This window comes from Miscanthus floridulus, chromosome 6 (assembly GCF_019320115.1).
Source record: "Miscanthus floridulus cultivar M001 chromosome 6, ASM1932011v1, whole genome shotgun sequence".
Taxonomy (NCBI): domain Eukaryota; kingdom Viridiplantae; phylum Streptophyta; class Magnoliopsida; order Poales; family Poaceae; genus Miscanthus; species Miscanthus floridulus.
The window spans coordinates 145916603-145944276 of record NC_089585.1 but is presented as its reverse complement, the minus strand read 5'-3'; the positions used below and the strand labels follow the sequence as shown (position 1 = coordinate 145944276).

The 27674-nt window shown below is 46.6% G+C and overlaps 1 long non-coding RNA gene across 1 annotated transcript; it reads left to right on the top strand.

The window, feature by feature from the left end:
• Window positions 1–23426: 23426 nt before the first annotated feature.
• LOC136460107 (uncharacterized) lies at window positions 23427–25148 on the top strand. Its single transcript, XR_010760326.1, has 3 exons — window positions 23427–23611; window positions 24150–24282; window positions 24718–25148. It is a non-coding gene; the product is annotated as an uncharacterized lncRNA (long non-coding RNA).
• Window positions 25149–27674: the final 2526 nt, after the last annotated feature.

The window sequence follows — 27674 nt, the reverse complement described above, 5'->3', positions numbered from 1 at the left end:
ACTCATGAGAGGCTAGAGTAAGCCCATGAGAAACTTGACAAGGCTCACAAAAGGCTTGAAAAGGCTCATTCCTCTTTGCTTAATGAGCAAAATAAAAAGAAGCATGTTGAAACTTGCAATGTAGGCTTAACTTATGATATAATTGATGAATCTTTATCTATGCCTATCATTGTTGCTCTCACTAACCCTTTTTGTAGTACTTCTACTTCCACCTCATGTAGTAGTGATGGTTTCACTTGTGATGCCTCACTAAAGGTTGAGAATGAGAACCTCAAGAAGGATGTCAACAAGCTCACTCACACCTTAGCTAAGGCCAATGGTGGTGAGGACCGCTTACTTATGTGCTTGGGTAGCCAAAGAGCTTCACTCTACAAAGAGGGATTGGGCTATATCCCCAAAAAAGACAAGGCAGCCTTTGCTCCTCACAAGACTAGTTTTATGAAGAACAATGGTCGGTTTTACACTAGTTGCAAGCAAGTTGGTCATAAAGAGCATGAGTGCAAGAATAAGAGTAAAAATGCTAATGTATTCTCCATTAAGATTAATTCTTTCTATGTGCTTACTAAGGGTGCAAATGGTGTAAAGGCTAAATTTATTAGTAAAAAGAATTGATCTTCTTTTGTAGGTCAATTACAAAGCCGAAGGAAGGCATTGGGTTCTTAATAGTGGGTGCACTCAACACATGATCGGTGATGCAAGAATGTTCAACTCAATCAACACCAATGGCAATAATGGTTATGATAGTATTACATTTGGTGATAATGGCAAAGGCAAGGTCAAAGGGCTTGGTAAGATTGCAATATCCAATGACATGAGCATTTCCAATGTGAGTCAAACTTTTTGGACCAAAGCTATCAACACGGCTTGCTATTGTAGCAACCGCCTCTATTGTCACTCATTGAAAGAGAAGATACCATATGAACTCTTGAATGGTAGAAAGCCCAACATTGCATATTTTTGGGTCTTTGGTTGCAAATGCTATATCTTGAAGAAAGACACTAGATTGGGCAAGTTTGACAAGAAATGTGATGAATGATTCCTACTTGGATACTCAACCACTAGCAAAGCGTATAGAGTTTGGAATTTGGATAGTGGTACTCTTGAGAAAGTTCATGATGTTGAATTTGATGAAACCAAGGGTTCACAAGAAGAGAATGAGAACTTAGAAGATGTTAGAGGCGTTCAACTTTCAAATGCCATGAAGAACATGGATGTTGGTGAATTGAGGCCTAGACAAGTAAATGATGATGAAGATGATCAAATGCAAGTGCTCTCTAACTCAATTATGCAAGATGATACAACTCAAGGTAGTACAAATGGCTCTCATGACAATGAACAAGATCAAGTGGCTAGTACATCATCTCAACCCAATGATCATGCAAGTGTAAGCAATCAAGTTCTAATCCTTCAACCAACCAATATTGTAAGGGATCATCCATTGGACACTATTATTGGTGATATTTCAAGAGGTGTGCAAACTAGATCAAGATTGGCTTTATTTTGTGAGTATTTCTCATTTGTGTCATCTATTGAACTAAAGAAGATAGATGAAGCATGAAGGATGTTGATTGGGTGAATGTTATGCATGAAGAATTGAATAACTTCATAAGAAATAAAGTATGAGAATTAATAGAGAGACCAGAGGGATATAATGTGATTAGAACCAAATGGGTCTTTAGAAACAAGCAAGATCAAGATGGGATAGTAGTAAGAAACAAAACAAGATTGGTAGCACAAGGATATACACAAGTTGAATGTCTTGACTTTGGAGAAACATATGCCCCGGTTGCTAGATTGGAAGCAATTAGAATCTTGCTAGCCTATGCTTGTGCCCACAATATCAAGCTCTATCAAATAGATGTTAAGAGTGCATTTCTCAATGGCTACATCAATGAAGAAGTATATGTTTGTCGGTGTTTCGTACAAGCACCGGCAAGTAAATTTATAGTAATGCGCGTTAGGCTCGGATGGTGCGCTAAAGGACACAAGATTTATACTGGTTTGGGCCGAATGTCCCTACGTCCAGTTTGTTGCTGCTCGTGTTATTAGCACCGTGAACGGTTCATAGTAGGGGGTACAAACGATCGAGAGAGGGACTGGTCCCAAGTCTCTGATGGAAAGGTTGAAAGGAGGTCAAGAGCTTGGTCGTAGCTTGACTGTGTGTGGGGGTCTTGTATTGTTCGGTCTAAAGTCGGTCCCTTTGATGGAGGAAGCGCATCCCCATTTATAGAGGAAGGGGCTGACTTTTACAAGGGTGAGGGCTTTAGGATGCGTACTCTTCTTAGTCTTGTGGCTCACGTCTACCTGGCCTGGTTCTTCATTCTGATGAGTGTGAAGGAAGATAAGCGCCTGTAATACTGTCGATGTCTCTGTAGAATGTCAGGTTGATTATAGAATGCTGCCCTACGTAGGGTATGGGCTGTAGTACAGTGGTTTTGACTTATTAGCCTCTCCCAGCCTTGCTCCGCACGCCTTCTGGTTCCTGTGAGTCTTTGTCGGAGGGATGAGGGGTCGGGGTCCGGAGTAAACGTCGTGGTCAAGGTTTTCTGACTTGGTGGACCTGAGGGGTCGGGAAGCGGGCGCCGCTCCCTCGGGTCCATAGCGTGGTGACAGAATATCCATCGTTTGTAGAGATAGCAAATCTTTTTCTGAAGCATAGCGGTTGTCGTATATCTTCGTCGGGTTCCGTGTCCTAGGGCTGATGGCGGTGCCTACAACTCTACATGGCGAGGAGTACGCATCTGTAACACCTTTCGGGCTCTGCGGCGCCCGGAAGGGTCTAAAGAACCTGTCCCATCGTTTCCTAGCAGTACTTTTCCTACCAGGGCGTAGGGTATGGTCTTTGGAGCCATGGTTGACCCGAACGTCTTGTCATGCCTTGTACCCATCATCATGAGGAAGTGGGGAGAAGTTATCAGGTAAGATGAAACCAATCTTTAGATATCGAGCAGGGCGAGGCTCGTTCCTGGCCGTCGGGTGAAATAGAGACCAGTCCTTATCTCTTGGGCGAGACTGAGCCCGCCCCTCCGGGGTCGGGCGAGGCGGAGTTTCAGCCCCCGGGCGAGACTGAGCCCGCCCCAAAGGCGTCGAGCGAGATGGAGACTAGCCCTGAGCCCTCGGGCGAGGCAGAGCTATCTCAAAGGCGTCGGGTGAGGTGGAGTCTATCCCTCAGCCCTCGGGTGAGACCGAGCCCACCCCTAAGGCGTTGGGTGAGACGGAGACTAGCCCTGAGCCCTCGGGCGAGGCAGAGCTATCTCAAAGGCGTCGGGCGAGGCGGAACCAAACTCCTGTCATTCGAACAAGGGACGTAACGGCGCTCTTATGCGTCCAGAAGTTTTTAACGTTCAATGGTTATTGGTTCCACCTTCTGGGGTACCATGGTATTAGGTCCCCGATAGTAGCCCCCGAGCCTCTAGGTGATTCGAGTAGAATCGCCTGGAGGGTGTTTTTTGATTTTGTCGAAGTTACTTTGCCAGAGGGTGCACGTGAGCACACCCGATGGGTGTAGCCCTCGAGCCCCCGGGTGATTCGAGTAGAGTCGCCCGGGGGGTTGTATTGGACCCTTCGCGGGTAAGGCTAAAGGACTTAGTTTTTTGTCAGCTGGATATTTTTCGAGGGGGGTCATGGTATCCCGTTCGCGGGGATCTCATTCAGGGCTGACCTAGCCAGGGCTCGACCATGGATCGAGACCTCAGTAATGCTTGCGCCCTTGATTTTGGATCGTTCGTGGACCCATCCCTAGTTGGGCCGGTCGTCGAGCTTCTGGGCCTTAGGTGGGCCAAAGAGAGAGAAAATCTTCATGTCCTGCGTTTCCCAGATGGGTAGAGAGTCTAGATTCGCCTGGGGAAGGCGAACCGTCCACCGCGATTTTTTGGTGGGAGAGGATAGGGACTGTGGGCGCGTGTCCCGCGCCACGACACGGCGGGGCGCGTGGCAGGCCCGGAGATCGAGGCAGACGGTTGCCCTTCTTGCGTCTGTCGCCCCTATAAAACCACGGGGTTCGCCCCCATGGTTCCATATTTCGCTCCCTTGCCTTTGCGTCTCGAAACACCCGCCGCCAATCACCCCAGCCTCCTACTCCTGCGCCGCCGCCGTCAGCCGGCTTCCATCCGTGTTGCAGCTGCCGTCAAGCTTGCGCCTGCCCCGTAGCCGCCGTCGAGCTCGCGCCCACCTTTCTCCCCAATCGCTTTGATGGAGTTGTGGGGCAGATCTAGCATCACCCCATGGCATTTGGAGGGCCTCGTCCGCCGTGGCCTTCTCCACCCGCTGTCCACCGTCCAGGAGTGGCTGCTACCTGGCGACGAGGGTGAGCCGGTGCCGCCCGAAGGGTATGTCGTTTCTTTCGCCATCTTCCATGAGCGGGGATTTGCGGTACCCGTGCATAGATTCCTTCGGGGGCTGCTGGATTATTATGAGGTGGAGCTGCAGCATCTAACTCCCAACGGGGTTCAACATATGGCGGTGTTTGTTGCCTTATGCGAGGGTTTCCTGGGGATCGATCCCCATTTTGATCTGTGGCGGTATTTCTTTACCATTAGTCTGTCGAAGAGGAAGATTGGGGGGAAAGATGTGAACGCGCCAATGGAATGTGCCAGCATTCATCTACGCCATACCCAGTCGAGGGGTTACCCATACATGCGTCTGGCGACATCCAACAAGGGATGGCACTCGCGGTGGTTTTATGTTAGGGATGATGTGAGTGCCACCCTACCGAGGTACACTGGACGCCTTATTGAAGAGGCTCCAGAGTCGTGGAGCTGGGGCGTCCAGTCCAAAGACAAGAAACGCCTCTCTGACCTTCTTTCCGCCCTCCAAGCCCTGAACGATCGGGGCATAAAGGGGACGGGGATTATCAGCGCCTATCATGCGAGGAGGGTGGCACCGCTGATGGCGCGCGTGCTTCCCCTGCATCGGATGATGCCCGGAATGTCGTTCGAGGGGACGGTGCTTGTTGACAAGGCGCTCCCTTTTTTAGAAGTGGCGCAGCGCATTAAGGAGGCGACGGAGCCGACGAAGGATTCCAAAGGCAGTGTCCTCGACATTGTGTATCCGATGCCCGGACATCCCCCAATGCGGCCAGAACCTGGGTTCTTCGAATTTGTAAGCCCTCTTCTCCAACACTCTTTTCTTTTTTTCTGAATCTCCATTTTTTAATACTTGCTTTTGTGATGTTGGGACCAGCCAAGGGGGCTAGTCTTCAAAGATAGTCTAGTTCTGCTGCTGAAGGACAAGGCCATGGTGGTGGCGAATCGACTCGCGGCTGAGCGGGACAAGAAAGCAAGGGAGCAGATGAAGAAGGCAAAACGACTGAAGCAGGAGGCATGGGATCGGGGAGAGGACGTGAGCAGTGAGGATGACGATGACGACGACAACGAGGTAGCCATCGGCGTGGATTGGGACGTCCTGGAGGACGAGGACACACTAACAAGTGGCCACCCGTCCATGCAAGGACCCTTCCCGTTCCACGTGGAGGGAAGTGAATCGGTGAGGTCGGTGGAGGCCGGTGAGTCCACCACTTCACACGGCGTGCCGGCCGAGGACCGATGGATGGAGGAAAGAGGGCCTGCCGCTACCGACCCCGAGGTGATGGTGGAGGGGAGTGGCTCTGGTGCCACGCCCCACGAGATGGGGGAGGGGAGTGGCTCTGGTGCCACGCCCTATGAGATGATGGAGGGGAGCGGCTCTGGTGCCGCGCCCCACGAGACGATAGAGGGGAGCGACTCTAGTGTCGTGCCCCACGAGGTGAGCCCCCCTACCCCGGAGCAGGGGGTAGGCTCAAAACGGTCCCACCCAGATGAGTCGGGGCAAGGATCTGGGGATCTGTCCCCAAAACGCTTCCGATGGCCAAGGACGTCAATGTAAGCTGCTGATTCCCCTGTTTTCATCCTTTTTCATTTATATTTTGATCTAATGGCTATTACCTTTGTGTAGGTTCTTGCGGATGGGTCACCCCCTGGGGCTGGCGCCCAAGAAGAGTCTCGCCATTCAAGTGGGATAGATGGCGTCACCCCTATTTCAGGCAGGAGTGGTGCCGATGTTGGATCTGCGTTGGCCAACCCGACGGCGTCTGTGGTGGCGCCCACACCCGTGGAGGTTACCGAGCAAGCGGCTTCCTCCATGGCGGACGTGGTACAGCCGGCCGAGGGCCGCATACCACCGGTGGAGGTGGTCGCGACCGCACCAAGCCAGGATTAGCCGGGCGCCCCAACGGATCTCTGAGAAGCCACGTCGGCCGGCTATACCTCAATATTCTCTTAGTAGCCTTCAAACTTGAAGTATACAACAAATGTTGGTTTGTGGTATCCCAAAGGAGCAAAGTTTGAGCTAGTTGGTTACTCCGACTTGGATTATGTGGGATGCAAGGTTGAAAGGAAGAGCACCTCGGGCACATGTCAATTGTTGGGAAGATCACTTGTTTCATGGTCATCAAAGAAGCAAAATAGTGTTGTATTATCAACCGCCGAAGCCAAATACATATCCGCCGGTAGTTGTTGTGCACAAATACTTTGGATGACGACCACTTTGAGTGATTTTGGAATCAAGTTCAAGAAAGTGCCATTGCTACGTGACAATGAGAGTGCAATCAAGTTGACCAACAATCCGATTTAATATGCAAGAATAAAGCACATTGATGTCCGTCGCCATTTCATAAGAGATCACCAACAAAAAGGAAACATTTGCATTAAGAGTGTAGACATCGAAGATCAACTTGCCGATATATTCACTAAGCCATTGGATGAGAAGAGGTTTTACAAGCTAAGGAATAAGTTGAACATATTGGATTTCTCAAATATATGTTGATGCACCCCCACTTATATGACATGCCTCTCCTTCGAGCAATCCAAGGTAAAAGTTGATTGACATGGCATACATCCTTGCTAAGGACATGATTAGTACATCTAGTCATCTCTCAATTTTAATAGGCTCATTCATGAAAATCAAATAATTTTGATGATTGTATGGTACCACTATTGCTTCTATGCTTGAATTGATCTAGTGGTAGCATATGACATGTTTGTGGGCTTGTAAACCTAGTGTTTGATCTAGAAAATGAGCTCTAAGTGTTTAACTCAATATAGTACAAGATAACCCTTATTTGGAGGTGTGAAGAAGCTTGTCCTTGGATCAAACCGAGTTAAATATCTTTGGTAAATGATCTAGATTGGACCAAATTTGGGAAAATGATCCTCACCCCATTGATTGACATTGATAATCTCAACCTATCTATAATTTAAGCCTTCATGGTCATTGATGACAAAGGGGGAGAAAAACAAAGATATTAGTACATGGGGAGAAAAACAAAGATATTCGTGTACTAAGATAGTGAAAAGTCAACAAAGGAGGAGAATTTGACATAGGAGGAGGAATATGACAAAGAAAAGGGATCAATTAAAATTTTGAGCACACAAGTAGGGGGAGCAAGCTCATGAACTTGTATGGTGCATTTCAATGTGCATATCATATGTTTGCTTGCATGGCATAAATTTTAAATTTCAATATCAATGCTTGTGTGGTGTATGCTAGTTGTAGGTTTGAATGATAAAATGAAAAACTAGCATGCATAGGATATCTAATGATTTCATTTCTAAGTATTTCCAAGTGGTATTAAGCTAACCATGGTGCTAAGGATGGTATAATGGTGCACTCCGATTGGTATCATGCTTCAAATGTCCATCTTTTACACCTTAGCATTATTTGGTAGACATTGTCTCCTATATTTCCTATCTAAGCATATGTGCAAGCTACAATCCAAACTCTTAGCACAAATGTAGGGGGAGCAATTGCTACCATATAGGGTTCATAAAACTTGTCCATATCCTTTTACACATGGTAAATATGCTTGGGCAAGCAACATGGATTTAATTGAATTTCAATTCATATCTTTGTGAAAGGGTTGTCATCAATTACCAAAAAAGGGGAGATTGAAAGCGCTAGTTTAGTTTTGGTGAATTGATGAAACCCTAAGTGTTAACCTAGTTTATCAAGTGATCATGACATAGGCAGCACATTCCAAGAGGTGAAGCAAATGAAGATCATGACATGATGATGGTGATGCCATGGTGATGATCAAGTGCTTGGACTTGAAAAGAAGAAAGAGAAAAACAAAAGGCTCAAGGCAAAGGTATAAATGGTAGGAGCTATTTTGTTTTGGTGATCAAGATAGTTAGAGAGTGTGATCACATTTAGGTTTGATAGCCGTACTATTAAGAGGGGTGAAACTCATATCGAAATGCGGTTATCAAAGTGCCACTAGATGCTCTAACTCATTGCATATGCATTTAGGATCTAGTGGAGTGCTAACACCCTTGAAAATATTTGTGAAAATATGCTAACACATGTGCACAAGGTGATACACTTGGTGGTTGGCATATTTGAGCAAGGGTTAGGAACTTCACCGGTGGAGTGCGGATAGTCCGACGGTGCCATCGGCGCCCTAGATAGAAAAGATGGAGGTCACTTTGAGTGACCGTATGCTGGTCTCTAAAGGACCAGCGTGTCCAATCAGTAGCAGCAGAAGAAGCACAGCGTCGGTCGTCGACCGGACGCTGGCGCTGAAACGATCGGACGCTGGCTGGCTGTGTCCGGTCACACTGACATGGTCATGCACAGAGGAGTCGCCGAGTGACCGGACGCTGGGTGTGTCCGGTCGAGCATGATCGAACGCGTCCAGACGTGAAAAGTCATCTCTAGATGCTTACTAGAAACAATCGGATGCTGGGAGTTCAGCGTCCGGTCACTTTGAGCCGCTGCGTCCGGTCGTCTCTTGACCGTTGAGATCGGGCGATCAATATTTGAAGAGAGGGGACACGTGGCATGCATCATGTGACCAGAGGCTGAGGTCCAGCGTCCGGTCGATCCGACCAGAGCGTCCAATCACCCTGAGTTATGCCTAGTGAAGGGGTACAACGGCTATATTTCATGGGGGCTTCTATTTAAGCCCCATGGCTGGCTCAAGCTCACTCTCTTAGCCATTTGCATTGACATAGCAACCTTGTGAGCTTAGCCAAAGCCCTCCCACTTATCTACATAATTGATTCATCATCTTTGTAAGATTAGGAGAGAATCCTAGTGCATTGCTTGAGTGTTTGTACCTAGAGGCACCTGGTGTTCATGTTTCGCTGTAGGATTTGCCAATTACTCTTGGTGGTTGCTGCCACCTAGACGTCTTGGAGCAGCGAGGATCGTCGAGCGGAGGGTGGTGATTGTCTCTGGCTCCGATCGTGGTGATTGTGAGGGGTTTTGACCTTTCCCTGGCGGAGAGCCAAAATGTACTCTAGTGGATTGCTCGTGGCTTGTGTGATTCTCATCTTGTGTTGGTTGTGCGGCACCTTATTGAGGGTTTGGCGTGTGATGTCAATTAGCGTGTGAACCACCAAGTGAGTGAATCGCCACAACGAGGACTAGCTTGCCGGTAAGCAAGTGAACCTCGGTAAAAATCATTGTGTCATCATTTGATTCTGGGGTGATTGGACTTCATTGGTATTCATTCTTGTGATTGATTAATCCACTCCTTGACTCGGCGGTATAACCATCTTGCTCACTCTCTTTACATTACCGCAAACTAGTTATCAAGCTCTTTAGTGTAGCTAGTTGTGAGACCTTGTTAGTTTGGTTAGTGTGTCTCTTTAGTTAGCTTTTGAGAGCACACTAACTTAGTGTAGTGACATAGTTATTGTGTGGATAGAAACTACATTAACTAGAATTATGGTAGGTGGCTTACATTTTTAATAGGCTAGCGCAACACTCGCCTCGTCTCATAATTGTCTAACCGGTTGTTAAGTGTTGTTGTAGAATTTTTAATAGGCTATTCACCCCCCTCTAGCCATTAGGACCTTTCAGCTACAAAATTTACAACAAGTACATAATAATCTAATGAGCCTACTATAAAAATTTCATAGCTAAAGCTATCACCAATTTGCCACAAAAATTCCTACAAATATTGATCTACATAATACTAAGCTCTCTAATTCGAATTTATGAACCTACCATTATCACAGATAATTGTAATCTAGCTACACTAACAGATAGATGGCATTTTTGTGAACCTAACCAATTTTGTTTTACTATTTTTGGACATCTACAGAATTTATTACAATTTATCAAAGTTTAGCTCAAAAACTAATTTGAATAAACATTTATAACTTTACTGGAAATTGGAAAACGTATTCTACCGCGCGGCCCAAAACTTCGCGGCTTGGCCCACAAGCGACCAGCATAGCCCACTACCGCGACCCGCGCTCGCGCCGGCAATAAGCAAAAGAGACCTCGGCTTTCAGCTAAATGAACCCGCGGTCCCTTCTACTATTCCACTCTCTGACTGATGCTTGCACTTAACCCCTCGGCTCATTTCGAATTTACGTTACGACATCCCTGGCCGGATTTAACAGAGGTCGCGGCATCTTCGGCCAACATCGGTGAGCACAGACCTTCTCGGCAGCAATACTTGTCACCGAGACACTCAAGACCAGCGTAGTTGAAAGAGGTACCAACCATCACAACTGGTGGCGTACAGAGGTATGGCCATGCACCGCGGATGAATTTGGCCGCGGTGACACCGACGCCAGCTAAATGTCAAGCCTAGCGTTACCACTACTACCTAAACTCCATTCCTAGAGTACCAATAACACCCTAGAGGTTCTAGATACACCCATTCTACTCCCAATCAAATCGGCAATGGACACAGCGGCAACCCTGCGTCCGCCGGCGGTGGCCACGTGCTTCAGCGAGCCTCGGCCCTGATCGACTCAACCAGCTACCCAAGGAGTAGGAGGACCTCACCAACGACATGTAGGATAGCTTGGACGACATCACGGGGCACGGCAAGGTGACTGGCCACGTACGCAGGGTCACTCTGGTTCACGGCAAGCGCGACGACGACGTTCTCGGTGACCTGCTGCTCCGCCGGTGAAACCGCTACACGACGAGGCAACCAAGTCAATCATGACGCAAAGCACAACTCAATTGAAACAGTGGAGCATCGCACGACACCCTGGCCGTGCGCTCACCTCGACGGCCATGGCGGACCGCCGCGAGGGGAACGCCCCGCATGACCTCACTGTAGGACAAACGAATGCCGGGATGACTCTAATCGGAAGCTAACTACCCGAGCTCGTTGTGTGCAGGGTTAATTGGAAAGATGTGGAGTATGTAAGGCCAATTGCTTGGGCGACGTCATTCGGACTTATGGCGGCTGGCGATGGCGAAAACTCAAATCGATGCCCCGACATCGTACTACCGCAATAGTGGCAGTTTGGGCACGAAGCTGTACTCCCACCTGACCTCCAAACATGTGCGGTAACAAGGATGGGGCTAGCTCAGTGGTTTGGCCTTGGCGCTGCTCGGCTGACCGGCAACCTTCCAGACGATGTGACAGGAAAACTTGGCGTGGCCTCAGGCGCAAACGTGAAAGCGAGGGCAAGCAGGGCAAGCCCACACGCACGTAGCCAAAACATCAACGGGAGCAGTAACCGTACGGCAGCGACGGATAGAACGCCACGCGGCCGGAGTATAGCTCGACGCGATAGCGAGCAGCGGGCTTAGGCGGACGCGATGGAGGTGGCAGGCAGCCAGGCTTACCGGGCCTAGCGTGCGCGCGTGCGAACGAGGAACGTGCCAGGCGGGGCAACGACGGTATGGCATGTGGCGTGGGGCCAGCGGCAGGGCCAGCCAGCGCGACAGCGATGAACGTCGCGCAGCGCGACCGTGGTGCAGTGCGATGCTACGGCGGGCAGAGCATCCAGGCTGGCTGGGTCCAACGCGCGCGTGTGCGAGCGGGTAGCGCCAGGCACGGCAGCGGCAGTGCGGCCGACGCGGCAGTGCGCGTGGACATGCCGGGGCGAGCGGCGACACCGGTCGGGTCATGGTGACCGCGCCTAGACACCGAAATCGACCGGGAACGTGCCTTGCACGCATTTTAAAGTTGCTACAAAAACCAACTCGATGATCCAGTAACTACACCTATTTTACGCTCTAGCTGGTATATCAGTCTACTAGAGGAAACCATAAAACCATGCCACTACCTAATACGATCGTTCTGCAAAAATTGCTGAACTTTGCTTCGTCGTCGTGTTGTCCGACTTAGGAAATTTCAGCTAAGTCCTAAATGGTTCCGCGTCGAATGCGATTTCCAAGCTACTTGATACACTAGCTAGCGAATCTCATTCTCGACCGCACGTATTTTATCGTCACCTACGAAGTTCATACGACAAACTTTACTAAAGCTTTGCATATGCGTTTTATAGCATTTCCGTTCAATAAAAAATCATTTAGAACCCTAAATACTACAACGCGACATGAAATGTAACATGTGTTTCGTATTTCAAATGAACGTCTCAAGTTCCATATATTGCTTTATACCCTATATTATATACATGTACACACAAGTATAATGCTCATGCAGTGTTTTAGCAAAAACTGTACAGTGTAACATCGAGGGTGTTACAGACATGTCTTTTCCGATACCAACCGTAGCTCATTGACGTTGTTTGCTGATATCATCCGAAGAGAGCCGATCCCGGTGCCGTATCTGAATCAGCTGATATTAATCCTTATGCAATCGATTCCTTGATGACAAAATCTTAGAGGCTTCGAGTTCCCGTATTTTTCCCCAATTTTTGGTGTAAACACATACAAAATGAATAAACAAAAAAATCAAAATGACTTATAATTTGGAAGGAACCAAGGGAGTAGCATTATAACAACAAACCGGTACAGATAAATCCATAATAACGGCTTAGGTGTCTGATAGTGAGAAACTAGCTTTAAGGCCATGTTTGATCATCTAGTTTTTGCCGGTTTTTAAAATTTTGACTTTTAGAAACTGGGTGGTATCCAAACATACCAGTTTTTGTTGTCAGTCTTTGTTAGATTCTTAAAAACTAGGAAGTTATTAATATCTAGTTTTTGCTAATTTTTTTACCCATAGAGCAATAAATGAAGGCAGATTCTTAAAAATTGGGGATCCAAATACCCCACTAGTTTTTATCAGAATCCAGATTTTAAAAACTAGAGGTAAAAACTATTTTTTAAAAAATCCAAAATTGATCCAAACAGGGCCTAAGAAAACTTGTGACAGATTGGCCTAATGGCACTAGCATATATCCTTAAAAAAAAGTTGCATAGGATTTTGTGTAAGTTAAACTTTCTTCACTTTGACTAAACTTTGAATAAATTATTATCAGCATTTATATCTTTAAATAAATTTATTATAAAAATACATTAAAAAATTAATCTAATAATACTTGCTATGTACAATAAATATTAATAATAGTATGCATATATTTAATTAAAATTGAATTCTTTTTTACTTCTCAAGATTATTAGACACGTTGACGATTCCAGCTGTTTTTAAACAGCAAAAAAGTATAAATTCTGTACCTGCATATGGTCTCCTCTTTATGAAAGCACATGTGTAACTCTAGCAAAAAAAAAAACGTTTATCTCTTCATATAATTTCTGATAAACGGGGAACATGTGTGTGTGACGCACGGTACTCGTCACCTCTTAATTGTGTGTTTGGTACAGCTACCACAGTACTACCTGCCCACGACTTTATTTAGACTCAAAACTTACACCGAGATGATTTAACGCCCTGGTAATAATTAGCCCATGGATCTAATAGGTCTAATTTAGCTAACTGTTGGCTCAATACCTAACTAACAACTATTTTATTAGTTATTAGACCAAACTAGCTAATATCGGATGATATTACCTATGGACTGTTAGCTAGCTAATGGATGGTCCTGAGTATCACCCGATCAAATTGGACGGGAAAGGGTACAATTTACGGTTTCCAAACTATAGCTAGGGCAATTTATTTTTCAACCAGCGGCCAACTTGGTTAGCAGGCCCGAGATACATTGCATATTAGTACTAACATCCTGTTTGATCCACCTAGCTAACTATTAATTGCCTTAGCTAAGAAAAACCAGTTAATGGCTACTCTCTCCGTTCCAAATTATAAGTCGCTTTAAATTTTTTGGTGCGTCTATTTTGCTATGCATCTAGACACATAGCAAAATGAATGTACCAAAAAAATTAAAATGACTTATAATTTGAAACGGAGGGAGTAATTGTTAGCTAAATGATAGGTAAAACATTAGCTGGATTTATTAGGTGAGGACTCAAACAGATCCTCAGTTAATTTTAGTATATAACTAATAGTTGTAGGGGTTAAGTCCAATTTACAACATCCAACTTGCAGCAAAGTTCGGATTTCAACCTCGAACTTCAAAACCGGGAAACTTTGACCCTCCAACTCTCGAAAAAGTTCAAATTTCAACCTTGCGGTTTTGTCGGGTGAACAGTAACTTTTGATATTTTTGGGAGCGTCAAAATTTTATATTATTTTTTTGAGCATCTAAACGTCCTCAAATGAAAAAACTCAAAACTAAAAAGTTGTAGATCTCATCGAGGTCTACAATTTACATATAAAAATTATCTTCATCCGACATCGTATTGAAGGGATTTCTATTTTTTAAATTTGAGTCTCATCACGCGATAAAATATGGTGCCGAAATTTTATATTATTTTTTCAAGCATCTTACTGTCCTCAAATCAAAAAACTCAAAACTACAAAGTTGTAGATCTCATTGAGATCTACAACTTTGTAGTTTTGAGTTTTTTCATTTGAGGACGTTAAGATGCTCGAAAAAATAATATAAAATTTCGGCGCTCCCGAAAATATCAAAAGTTACTGTTCATCCGCCAAAACCACACAGAAGGCTGAAATTTGAACTTTTTCGAGAGTTGGAGGGTCAAAGTTGCCCGGTTTTGAAGTTCGAGGTTGAAATCCGAACTTTGCTGCAAGTTGGAGGGTGTAAATTGGACTTAACCCTAGTTGTAGAGATATAAGCGGACCCCAATATATTATTTTTTGGACCAAAATCAATGATAGAGTTTGTTGTGCTCTCTAATAGTGAGGCAGTGAGCACAAGGTGCCTGTCTCGTGAAAAATGTTTGTCTAATTGTCTCTGGACAAAGTTAGCTATGGAATAGAAATCTAAGAAAGAATGCACCTATTAATATTTTTACATACTATGAGACTATATGTTTGATTAAACTTTAGATATTTTAGTCAACACTACTATTGTATTGGTTTTATGATATTGGATTAACGGAGGCGGACACGTTGTCTGTCTCCGACAAACAAAGCGTAATTGCTAATCAGGCTTTCCAAAAGGCAGGCGTCGTGGCCGCCTCTGTTAATCCCATTCACAAAGCCGAATACCTTAAGCCGTGACCAACCTCCGTAAAAGTATTAACGGAGATGATCGTCTTCAGGAGACCGCCTTCATAAATAGAGCATTAACAGAGGTGGTTTCTTTGAAGACGACCGCCTCTGTTAAAAATTAACAACGACAAACATTTATCCTCGGCTGTCCACTACTATTAATAGATGTGGAACCCAGCTGTGCTATTAATCTAGGAGGTTGTCTCCCAAAATTGTTTTAGCGTTAGCGTAAAAACATGAGAGAATTACTTCTTTAACCTTAAAAAACTTTTGTTTCCTTCCTTAGCCCTTTTAATTTTGAAGTTACCTATTTGACTGAAAATACAACTTTGCTTTCTTATATGGCCCTTCAGTTAGACTTGACAGTGTTAAGTGAGGCGTGAATCGGCCTTTTTACCCTTGGAGGAGATAGGCAGGACTATGACTGCAGCAGTTTTGATATATTTTATTTTCTATATGAAAACTGAACTATGTACTCTTGCCTATCTCGCTTAGGAGTAAAAAGTCAATTCACGCCTCATTTAACACTGTTAGTTGCCAAATCTAATGGAAGGTACGTATAATGAAGCAAAAGTTGTATTTCAGATTAAATAGATAACTTTATAAAGCAAAAAGGGCCAAGAAAGAGGGCAGAAACCAAAGAAGTAATTTTCTCTAAAAATATAGATAGAATCGCATTCTTATTCATACGTGGATAGAGATAGTAGTACTAGACTGAATTAAATATACTCGTAGCTAGTGATATGGGTGGACTAGGGATGGGTTCCATCGGAAGGTCACGTGTGCAGTGGTTGGCGTGTTGCAGTCTCGTAGGACGGCAATGCCGGTGGGCGGTGGCAGATCGGGGGAAGACGAAGACTAAAAAAACATTGAGATGAGAGCGTAGGCTGCGTAGCACTATAGAAAAACCAGGGCTACCGAATTTTTTATTTTTCAGTTTTAAAAAAAATATTTACAAATAAATTACTGGTGGTTTGATTTTCGTTTATGGACCCTCGGCGTCATGACTTTTGGCGTCGAAGAAACACGTCTCGATGCCATAGCCAATGGCAGCGAGGTCTTGACGAGGCGTTGGACGTGGCGGTGACCTGACGCCGACGTGGACAAGGCCTCGACGTCATAGATCTTGACGCCGAGCTCGGCGCCGTAGATCTTAGTATCGAGCTGTTACCCTATAGCTCTTAGTATTTAAAATGAAACAGGTATAATTGTTCCGAGGAACATGCAACAATGTCATTGCGGTTCAGTTGATTAGGACACACGCGACTTAGCTCAAAGACCTAGGTTCAAACTCTTCTTTTTCTACATTTTTATAAGCAATAGAACAAGAAAAATTATTTCGAGAAACATGCTATATCTTAGTTGTAGTCTAGTTGGTTATGATGCTTGGCTCTAACATGAGACCTAGGTTCAAATCTAGCAAGTAAATTTTGTTTGCTGCATTTATTAATCATTTTTTTGCTTACTTAGTTATTACTAGTGTCCTGGGTTCCACCAAACTTTGTTATTATTAATATGAGAGAACACTATTCACTAATATTTGTAATTTGTTTTGGACGAAGGATATATCTCAAGGTGCATTTATTTATGTATTATCTAAATCCAAATCCTCCTTATATTATCATAATCATGGATGTATTTATTTATTTATTAGTTTATATACCTCGGTAGTAGTGTTTTTCTTATGAGGGGGAGATTCTCCTTCGTTCCTCACCAAACTTAGTTGAACAGTTCAAATGATGATAATATGGAGCTCTTAGTTAATACATTAAGCCCATTCTTCTTGTTAATTCTATTTCATATAAAATAGGGAGATATGCAAATTAAAGAGCTCAACACTGAAACAAAGGGAGGCAAAGAAAATTACACTTAATGTAAAATAAATTCTTTTATTTATTTACTCCTTGTCTCGGAAGCCTTCAACTTATATATGATGACAAAAGCCATATGCATATAAGTAAAAGGACGGCCAAGCAACAAGATATATATAAACACGTCACTCAACTCAACTTGATCAAGGTACGTAATGTTTTAAAATCAAACAAAAAACAAATTAAATATACAGTGTACGATGGAGCAATAGAAAATAATATACAGTGTGCGGTGAAACCCAGGATGCTAATAATAAAGGAATAATATTTCTTGTTATAATTGCTTATAAAAATAAAAATTTAATAAAAAATATTTGTTGCTTGGGTTCGAGCCTAGGTCTATGGGCTAAGACCCATACGTCCAAACCAATTGGACCATAATGTGATCATTGCATGTTTCTCGATATAATTTTCTTGTTCTATTTATTATAAAAATGTAGAAGTAAAAGATTTAGCGCTGGGGTTTGAACCCAGGCCCTTGGGCTAAGACGCGCGCGTCGTAATCAGCTGAACCGCAATGTGACTATTGCATGTTTCTCGGAACAATCATACTTGTTTCATTGCAAACGTCAAGTTCTACAGGGTTACGGCACCTTCTGCGTCAGGATGGGGGCGGGGGTTCGAGGGTTTTCTCGATCTGTGTGAGAAGATCTTCTTCTTAAACGGAAAACCCGGGGGCCGTCATAACCCCCGCAGGTCGAGTTTTTTTTATAGGGTAACAGCTCAGCGTCAAAATCTACGACGCCGAGCTTGGTGCCAAGATCTATGGCGTCGAGGCCTTATCCACATCGACACCTGATCACCGCCACGTCCGACGCCTCGCCAAGACCTCGATGCCATGGCTAATGGCGCCGAGACGTGTTTCCTCGGCGTCAAAATCCATGGCGTCGAGGTCAGAGTCCATAAACAAAAATCAAACCATTAAGGTTCTATTTGTGAATATTTTTGAAAAAAAGGTTGAAAAATAAAAAATTCGGCCAGTGCTACCACGCCTAGCTCAGTGAATTCTGAACAGGTCGATCAACAAAAAAACTTTGGATCTTCCTTCCATGGACCCTCCGTTCCACCTGCAGTTGCACCTGAGCTTAATTGGATCGAGATCTGGTTCCTTGATTCAGTCTTTTGAGTGTCTTTTTTTAAACAAAACATATACCAACACCGTGGGCCAAAGACCCAAAGTTGTGGATAGCTCCAACGAGAAAGCCTTTTACACGCGCCTACATGGGCGGCTCGGCCCGCAAGCGCCAGGGTCTGAACGGATCGGATGGTGGCCGCGTGGCCCACTCGGCGGCGAGCGACCGGGTCCGGGTCCGGGTGTGCGTGCGACGCGATGGGCGATGGAGGTCTCGGCTCGGGATGGCCGCCGGCAGTACCGCGATCGCAGTCGGGCCATGAACGTTGGGCACCGTGTCCCACGGTGGCCAGACAGAGACTGGAGCAAAATCTTGCCGGCGCGCCGTCCGCGAGCAGACTCACGCGCACGCACTGCTCACGGCGCACGGCGCAGGGAGACCAGCCACGACCGGGTGAGCGTGCAGGCAGAGAGGCAGGCGCCAAGAGAAAGGGAGGAGGCGAGGAGAGGAGAGCCGTGGTCTGCTCTGGTCCGTGGAGGTGGAGGAGACACAAGACGCGGAGTACGAGTACGTACGGGTTGTGGTGACGCGACGACGGACGGGACGGGCACGTACGCGTCTGGGTCCCGCGGGTCCCCGCGCGCTCTGTCCATTTACCCCCGGCACCGGCCGGCCCTTCCTATCATGAGCTCATGAGCGCCTGCCCACTGCTCAGATCTGAAACGGCACTGCACTGCTGGGGGAGCAGGTAGGGGGCGATCCATCGCTGTGCCTGTGCTCTGCTCTCTCCGCTCCGTCGATCTCACTGCTGAATCGTCAGCGGCCTGCCACTCGTCCCGGGCGGCCGGCCACGTCACGTCCCACACCCGGGCGGCCGGCCACGTCACGTCCCACAGTCACACAGACGCACCCTACTCACGCAACGCAACCCTAGGGAATACGTACTGTACGTACTCCTACACAGGACAGGAATGTCACATGGCGGACCTATTCACCTCACGCTCCTGCTGCCCCAGACGCGACGCCGAGGCCTCCGTACGCGTACGGTCCCGGGTTCTCGTTCGCTGGCAGAGAGAGAGCCAGAGAGGGAGACTGCGCTGGGCAGGGCTCGTCCATCCATCGCGCGCCAGCAGCGCCACTGACCGTTCACGCACACTGTTCAAGTTTCCAGGAACGTCACGGCCAGTCGAAGTTCGGTGCGGGGGTAGTAGGTATTCGCGCAGGCCGGTCGGCGTTCATGACTGGCAAGGAAATCCCGAGCTTTCCACAGCGCCGGCTCACGCTAATTCTCGCTGGACAATCCACAAAACCCTGCACTGCACGGGTTTCCACTCGCTCCCAACGCTCGCTCGACGATCGCTGTGCAGTGTGTGATCACAGGTGAAACAAAACCTTGAGCTCGTGCACAACCGAACTGATAGGTCAGCCCGGCCCATATTGCCCATGCAGTGCAGGTACTACGTCTGCAATGAGTCACGCCTGAGTTACGTACGGTACGGTGATCATTTTCTTTCACCGTCGTTTCAGCGGTGGATGGAGTAGTAACTGTAGCTCCTCTCTGCCTAGTAGCTTGCTTTTGTTTACCTCGACATGACGTGCCTACCCTAGCTCTAGCTACTTTTTCTGCTCGCCAAGGCACGCACGCGCGAGAGGCGCTCTGGCGTGTAGCTGTCCCGAGAGCGCTCTCTCGGCCAGCCAGTTGGAGGAGGACAGAGGCAAAGATACGCCAGGAGGTACTCACCAATATCGGTAGAGCCCACTACGCGGCTGGGCACTGTTCCGGGCTATATTATATGAATAGAACCAATGCAAGTACGACGCACGTACGTACCGCATGCATGTCACACACGGGCTTCTATTTCCAAGGAGCTGTACACTGTACTTGCGCGCACGTACGATAGCTAGGTTGAGAGATTGCTTGGATTGGAACATGTCCATGCATGCATTTCGATTCAACAAAAGTTTGGAACATGCGTGTCAAATATGCGATGCCTAGCATCTGTGACTTTGTGAGTACTGAGATGTAGGGAAGAATAAATCCCAAGTCAAAAAATGAAAATGAGACCACCTTCGAGAAGGTCTCCGGCCGGGGTGCATGTAGAGACGTATATATGAAGAATAATCAGTAAGGTTAGCTATGTCAAAACAAGTAAGATTACCATCGATGATCCTTACTATTCTATGTGCTTAATTAAACTAAACCGGTATGCGATAATTTAGTCTCGAGCAAGATAGTTGAGTTGATATGATTGGATAGTACTGAGCAGGGGGCGGACCTTATTAGTTAGCCCAGCGCCCCCCCTCGCTCGCCCCCCGTATTTGTCTTGCCAGCTTATAATTAGAGCATTAGATATCTATATCAGTGTGTAAAGCACAAATTTGCTATTCTTTCTCACATAATTCATAGTTATTTGGTGATTGGCCCCGGCCTGCTAAACCTTTATTCAAGCTCTGTCATCGGTACACACTATAAACACTGTCATAATTAGATATTTGAGTGTCAAGTGTTGTGTCCATTAACAGCGAGATGCATATATATCAACTTTGTAGATCCTTAAATTTATTGGCTCGGTCCCCAAAAGTGCTTATAGCGGGTAGTTTATGTATGTGTAGGTGCTCGATCTTAAGTGTGAGTCTGCATGTGTGTGTGTATATAAATGTCTGTGTCAACTGTTTATATATACAAAGATTAAAAAAAAGAAAGAAAAAGTAGATATGCAAGCAATGGCGCGTGGTTATAGCGTTAAATTAAGCTAGCATGCTTATGGTAAGCATGCTTTTTTGCGAAGAGTATAAGTATAAGCATACACGCATGTAATCGAATATGATCGGTGACTTATTATATAAACATATATGCTATCTGGCGTTAAAATAAGCTAGCATGCGCATGGTAAACATAAACAATGCAATCCAAGATATGATCGGTCGTGAATGGATCACTGTATTTAACAAATAAATGGATCACTGTATTCGACACAGAGCTACGCATGCAAATTCCAGGAAGCCGAACAAGATGTGGATGAGACCCGGGGGTGAAGGTGTACCCGGACGACGGAGACGAATAAATGGGTAGTATTATTCTATGCTGTCTCGCTTTGCCTCCATCTCCGGGGATGTGTTGCCTCTCGGGTGGTCATATGTACAAGGTGAATGTGACACCGGTACCAATCATGCATGTGATCCTGTAATTGTTTTTCGTATGGCCACATGATAAAAAGATTGTACTGTTTCCTGCAACCCTAGCTAGGCCATCTCTTTTCACCAATGCCCTAGATAGAGACCTTTCGATCATTCACTACTCTATGCGTGGTTGCTGGGGAAAGAGAGGGATGGCTATTAGCTACCCATTTGGCGTACTGCTTGTCCAGTGCAATGCAGGAAGGTCGTCGCGTTTGCGATGGCCTGTACATGCATGATTGCCTGCGTGTCAATCATATATATTTTACATACAAGTGAACTTGCGCACACATATACATGCACCAAAATAAAGTAGAGCAGTTCAAATTCTCAAACTGCTGCCACACGGGTTTCTGCCCCAATTTCAAATCAAACTCAGATAAAAAAACGAGAAACTTTTAACATTTTTTTAATCCTGAGGGAAAATAATATCGCATGAACCGTTTGAATATGAAATAGGGAAATGTGCATACATTTATAAGAATATTACAAGGCTTACTTCTTTGATGCTTCTCCTGCTTTTTACAAGTGCATCAGTGCATGAAACTAGGGTATTCCTCTTTTAAAAACAAACCCATTCTAGTTTTGTTTTAAATCAGAAAATCTTTTATTCCACTATTTCCAACAAATTATCAATATTTATGGTATCAAATAAGTATTATTAATTGGATTCACTAACATATTTTCTAGTATGCCTATTTGGTTGTCCTATATATTAACACACTTCTCTATAGATTTTGTCAGAATTAGGATGGTTTAATTTGCACAACAGGAAACGGCTGATTTGCCGGGAGCAAAAAAATTTGCCGGGTGCTTTTTATCGGGCACCCGGCAAAGGAATTCTTTGCCGGGTGCTAGGCCTGGAGGCACCTGGCAAATAAAGGCCTCCGGCAAAGCATCCTTTGCCGGGTGCCGGCACTCGGCAAATTCTAGCCGTCGGCAAAAATTAGTCTTTGCCGGGTGCCGGCCACTCGGCAAAATATGGCCGCCGGCAAAGGTGGCCGGCTTGACGGCGGCCAGCTGCCGTCATCCTTTGCCGGGTGCCACGCCGTTAGGCACCCGGCAAAGAATTTTTTTAATTTTTTTTAAATTTCTTTGCCGGGTGCCCCATGACCTGGCACCCGGCAAAGGCTTCTTTGCTTGGGCCGGCCTTTTTAGTCACGGGCCTTTGCCGGGTGCCAGGTGACGACGGCACCCGGCAAAGAATTTTTTTATTTTTTTTAAATTTCTTTGCCGGGTGCCCGGGGTGGCACCCGGCAAAAAATTTTTTTTGTTTTTTTTACCCCATTTTTTTGTGGGGGAACTGCTACAGTAAATATATCACTATTTCAAAATTTGGGACAATTATGAGTTTTTTAACTATATTTCCTTAATTTTTTCCGTTTCATTGAATATTTCCGACTATTCCAAATTTAAACTGCAGGTACATGAAATAATGGAATTTGGTCATTCAAAAAATAGTATTCATGATATTTAGGCTATGTCGAGGCCGTATGCAGGAAGTGGCATGAAATATCGCGCATCATGTTGTCGTAACATGACGATGTACTCGCGGGGGAAGTTTATTTAAATTATATAAAATCCAAACGATATCCGAAAATCACGAAACTTGTCGATGTGTCTTGTTATCACATGTGGATGCCCTGGTAAAAAATTGAGAAAGTTTCGAGCAAGTTGCGACGTCGGTTGCCTAAAACCCAGACGACCCAGTGCCCGCGCCCGCACGGCTCCGGCACCGGCGGCCCAGTGCCCGCGCGAGCCGCGCCCACGCCCGGCGGCGCTCGCCTCGGCGGCCGGCCGGCGCTCCCGCTCGGATCCGGCGGCCCCGCGGCCGCGGCCCCGCCCCGACGACCCCGGCGGCGCTCGGCCCGGCCGGCGCTCCTACCTGGCCCCGGCGCCCCAGCCTCACCGGCCGTGGCGGCCACGCGGCCCCACCTCGCCGGCCGTCCCCGACGAGGCCGGCTGCCCATGGTCCGGCCACCGGGCTCCTCCCGCCGCCGGCCAGCAGTAGAGGAGGTAGGTGGAAGAAGGAGGAGGAAGGAAGAAGAAGAAAAAGAAGGGGGAGGAGGAAGAGGAAAAAAGAGAAGGGGAGGAGGAAGAAGAGGAAGAAAGAGAAGGGGGAGGAGGAAGAAGAGGAAGGTGCCGACCCGACCGCCCGTCGATCCCCACGCCGTTCCGACCGGCCGTTGATCCTCGCGCTGCTGCGGTCATCCCCGCCGTCGTCACCGGCCCTCGCTCTTGCCATTCTTGCCGCCAAGGTAAGCCCTACCCTTGTAGTGTTAGTAGTAGTAGTAGTTAGTAGTGTTAGTAGTAGTTAGTTGTAGTGTTAGTAGTAGTAGTTAGTAGTTTTAGTTGTAGTGTTAGTTGTAGTAGTTAGTAGTGTTAGTTGTAGGGTTAGTAAATAGTAGTAGTTAGTAAGTAGTAGTGGTTAGTAGTAGTAGTTGTTAATAGTTAAGTAGTTCTTACTATTAGCATTGTTAGTAGTTAAGTAGTTGTTAGTAGTAGTGTTAGTAGTAGTTGTAGGGTTAGTAGTAATTGTTGTTGTACTACTTCAATACTTTCATGTGCATGGAAAGAGAACTAAAGTACATGGCTCCTCTTGATATATTGGTGGTTGTTGGCCTTCGTGTCCATGTTTGGTATATATGTGGTTGTTGGCCTTCGTGCCATGTTTGGTATATATGTGGTTGTTGGCCTTCGTGCCATGTTTTTTGCAAGTTTTGGGAACCTCCCCGTGCAGGGGAGGTGCTGCCGAAATTTTGAATCAACACTAACCATTTTTGCCCTTTTTTGCAGGAGGAGGACCTGTGGGAGGGACTCGGCGACCCCGATCATCTTCGTCGGCGCTGCGAGTCTTCCTGCACCGCGTCGACTCGCCACTGCACCGACTCTCCACTGCCCCGCTACCCGGACCTCACCGCCACCCTAGGTATAACCCCTCTATCCGTATGTGGTCTTTGGTCGCGTAACCTAGTTAGGTGTCTCCCGTTCGAAAGAGATACGGTCGGAGATATGCAGACCTTTGCATATCAGCGACCGTATCTATTTCGGATTGTCCACGCATTTTGGACAGCCCGCGGATGTGTAGTTGAGGTTAGTTTTCATGCTCCGCTCCGATTCGAGACGGTGTTTTAGCATCACCTCTCCATTGTTCTCCGAATACACACTCTCCCTTGCAGGACGTGTATCGGGAGAACGGCGGGGAGGTGCTGCCAAAATTCCATCTCGGATAGGAGCGGAGCATGGGAACTAACCTCATCTATGAACCTGCGGGTGGGATTAGGACCTATCCTCACCTATTAGAGAGTAGGGACACCGCGTAGATGCAATTGATGGTCACCTATGGTGATGTTATATATGCTAGAGGATGGAGGACCGTCAGTGGATGTACACGGGCCGGACAAGTCAGGGTGATGCCAGCTATGAATGGATGCAGAAGACCGATCGTTTCTTGAATCGTGCATTTGGCAAGGCCGCAAAATTCCCGAAAATGGCTTTGTGTCCCTGTAGCAAGTGTGGTAACAGGAGAATGCTAGACAAGGAACTCATGGGTACACATCTGCACAAGAATGGGTTTACGCCGAACTACACCCGGTGGGTCCACCATGGTGAAGCCGATCGTATGAGAGAGGAGGTGGTGAGACAACGCGTCGAGGCTTTCGATGCTGATGCCGGGGTAGCAGACATGGTAGATGACGTTCACCAAGCACAGTTTGCTGAAGGACGTGAGGAGGCGGAGATGCAGGCAGCCGTAGATGCGTTCAAGTACATGATGGACTCAGCACAGAAACCCCTTCACGCTTATTCTGAGGTCTCCCAGCTGGATGCCATAAGTCGCTTGATGGGGTTGAAGTCCGATTTAAACTGGAGTCGAGAAGGCTTCCATAAGGTGTTGACCGTGGTTGGCACCCTGCTTCCAAAAAACCATGTGTTGCCGAAGACCATGTACGAGGCACACAAGCTCCTTAAAGCACTGAAGATGCCATATGAGCAGATACATGCTTGTCCGAACGGGTGTGTCCTATTTCGGGAAGAACTCAAGGAGGCAAAGTACTGTTCGAAGTGTAAAGCCTCCAGGTTCCTAGAGGTAGAGTCTGGTGATGGTGGTGGCCAGAAGACCCAGCTTAAGATACCCGCCCGAGTCCTACGTCACCTTCCCTTCGTGCCGAGGATTCAAAGGCTATTCATGACCGAGGAAACCGTGAAACAGATGACATGGCATAAGAATGGCAAATGCTACCATCCTGACAAGATGGTGCATCCATCTGATGGTGAAGCATGGACCAGCTTTAATGACAAGCATCGTCTGAAATCCGATGAGGCTCGTGATGTACGTGTCGCGCTGGCAACGGATGGGTTCAATCCTTATGGCATGATGTCTGCCCCTTACACATGTTGGCCCGTGTTTGTTATCCCCCTCAATCTCCCCCCTAGCGTCGCCTTTCAACGACATAACGTGATCTTGACGTTGATAATTCCCGGGCACCCAGGGAGTAAGATGGGTGTGTTCATGGAGCCTGTGATTGATGAGTTGATCAAAGCTTGGAATGAAGGGGTATGGACATACGACCGAGCTACAAAGGAAAGCTTCAAAATGTACGTCTGGTACCAGTACTCCATGCATGACTTCCTGGCGTATGGGTTATTCAGCGCCTGGTGTGTTCACGGGAAGTTCCCGTGCCCAATATGCCAGGAAGCTGTGAGGTTCATTTGGTTGAAGAAGGGTGGTAAGTATTTGTCGTTCGATCAACATCGTCAATTCCTAGATTCCAACCATCCATTCCGACAGGACACCAAGAACTTTAGGAAAGGTGTCGCAGTCATAGACCCTAGACCGTACTTGAAGACTGGTGCCGAGGTTCATGCTCAGATAGATGCTCTCTTGCCCAATGAAGAAGGTGGTTTTGTGGGATATGGTGAGCAACACATGTGGACTCATAAGTCCGGCTTGACGAGGCTCCCCTATTTCGATGACCTCCTACTGCCCCATAACATTGATGTAATGCACACTGAAAAGAATATCGCCGAGGCACTTTGGGCAACACTCATGGACACTGACAAGTCTAAGGACAACCCTAAGGCTAGAGTGGACCTGGCGACATTGTGCGATAGACCACAGCAAGTGATGCGGCCTCCTGCAAACGGCAAGAACTGGAAAAGGCCTAAGGCCGATTTCGTCTTGAAAACTGAACAAAGAAGGGAAGTACTACAATGGATCAAGGCGTTAATGTTCCCTGATGGGTATGCAACGAACCTGAGCAGGGGAGTGAACTTAGGCACTATGCGAGTCAACGGCATGAAGAGTCATGACTACCACGTATGGATTGAGCGGCTTCTTCCGGCGATGGTACGAGGCTATGTTCCTGAGCATCTCTGGCTAGTGCTGGCAGAGTTGAGCTATTTCTTCCACCAGCTTTGTGCCAAGGAGCTATCTCGGACCGTGGTTGCAAACTTGGAGAAAGTGGCACCTGAGTTGCTTTGTAAGTTGGAGAAGATCTTTCCACCCGGCTTTTTCTTGTCGATGCAGCATTTGATTGTGCACCTCCCGTATGAGGCACGTATGGGGGGGCCCGTGTAGGGCCGTTGGTGCTACCCAATCGAGAGATGTCTGAAGGCCGTTCGCAAAAAATGTAGAAATAAAGCCAAAATTGAGGCTTCCATTGCAGAGGCTTCCATTCTGGAGGAGGTGACAAACTTCACACAGCTATACTACACGGAGAACCTTCCTAGCGTGCATAATCCACTCCCTCGCTATAATGTTGACGAGAATGAATCCAACCTTAGCCTTTTCCAAGGGCAACTCGTCAGGTCAAGTGGATCGACCAATAAGAGGTTGGAAAATGAAGAGTGGCGTATGATCATGCTATATGTGTTCCACAACCTACCCGAGGTGAAGTCGTTCATTGAGTAAGTTCTCAAAGAACTTGTTTAAATACGCTGTCACTATTCTCAACGAACTTGTTTAAATACGCTGTCACTATTCTCGTGTGCACAGGGAATTTATTCGTGTATCCTGGCATCAACCAAGGGATCCTACCCCACGGCAAACCGACACCCTTCTTTCACGGGGTCCAGGAGCAGGGAGGCCTGATTTTATTTCTTGGTTCAAAACAAAGGTATTCTCCAATTTACCTCGTACCTAGTTCGAGATTCCGAGTTTCGCGTACTTAGTTCGGCAATCTTTCCTTCTTGCGCTTGCAGGCCCAAACCGATGCAACTATGAGTAAGGAGTTGAGACAGGTTGCAAATGGCTTTGACAGTAAGGTGAAAGCTTATTCAGGTTATGATGTGAATGGATATCGCTTTCACACAAGAAGCTAC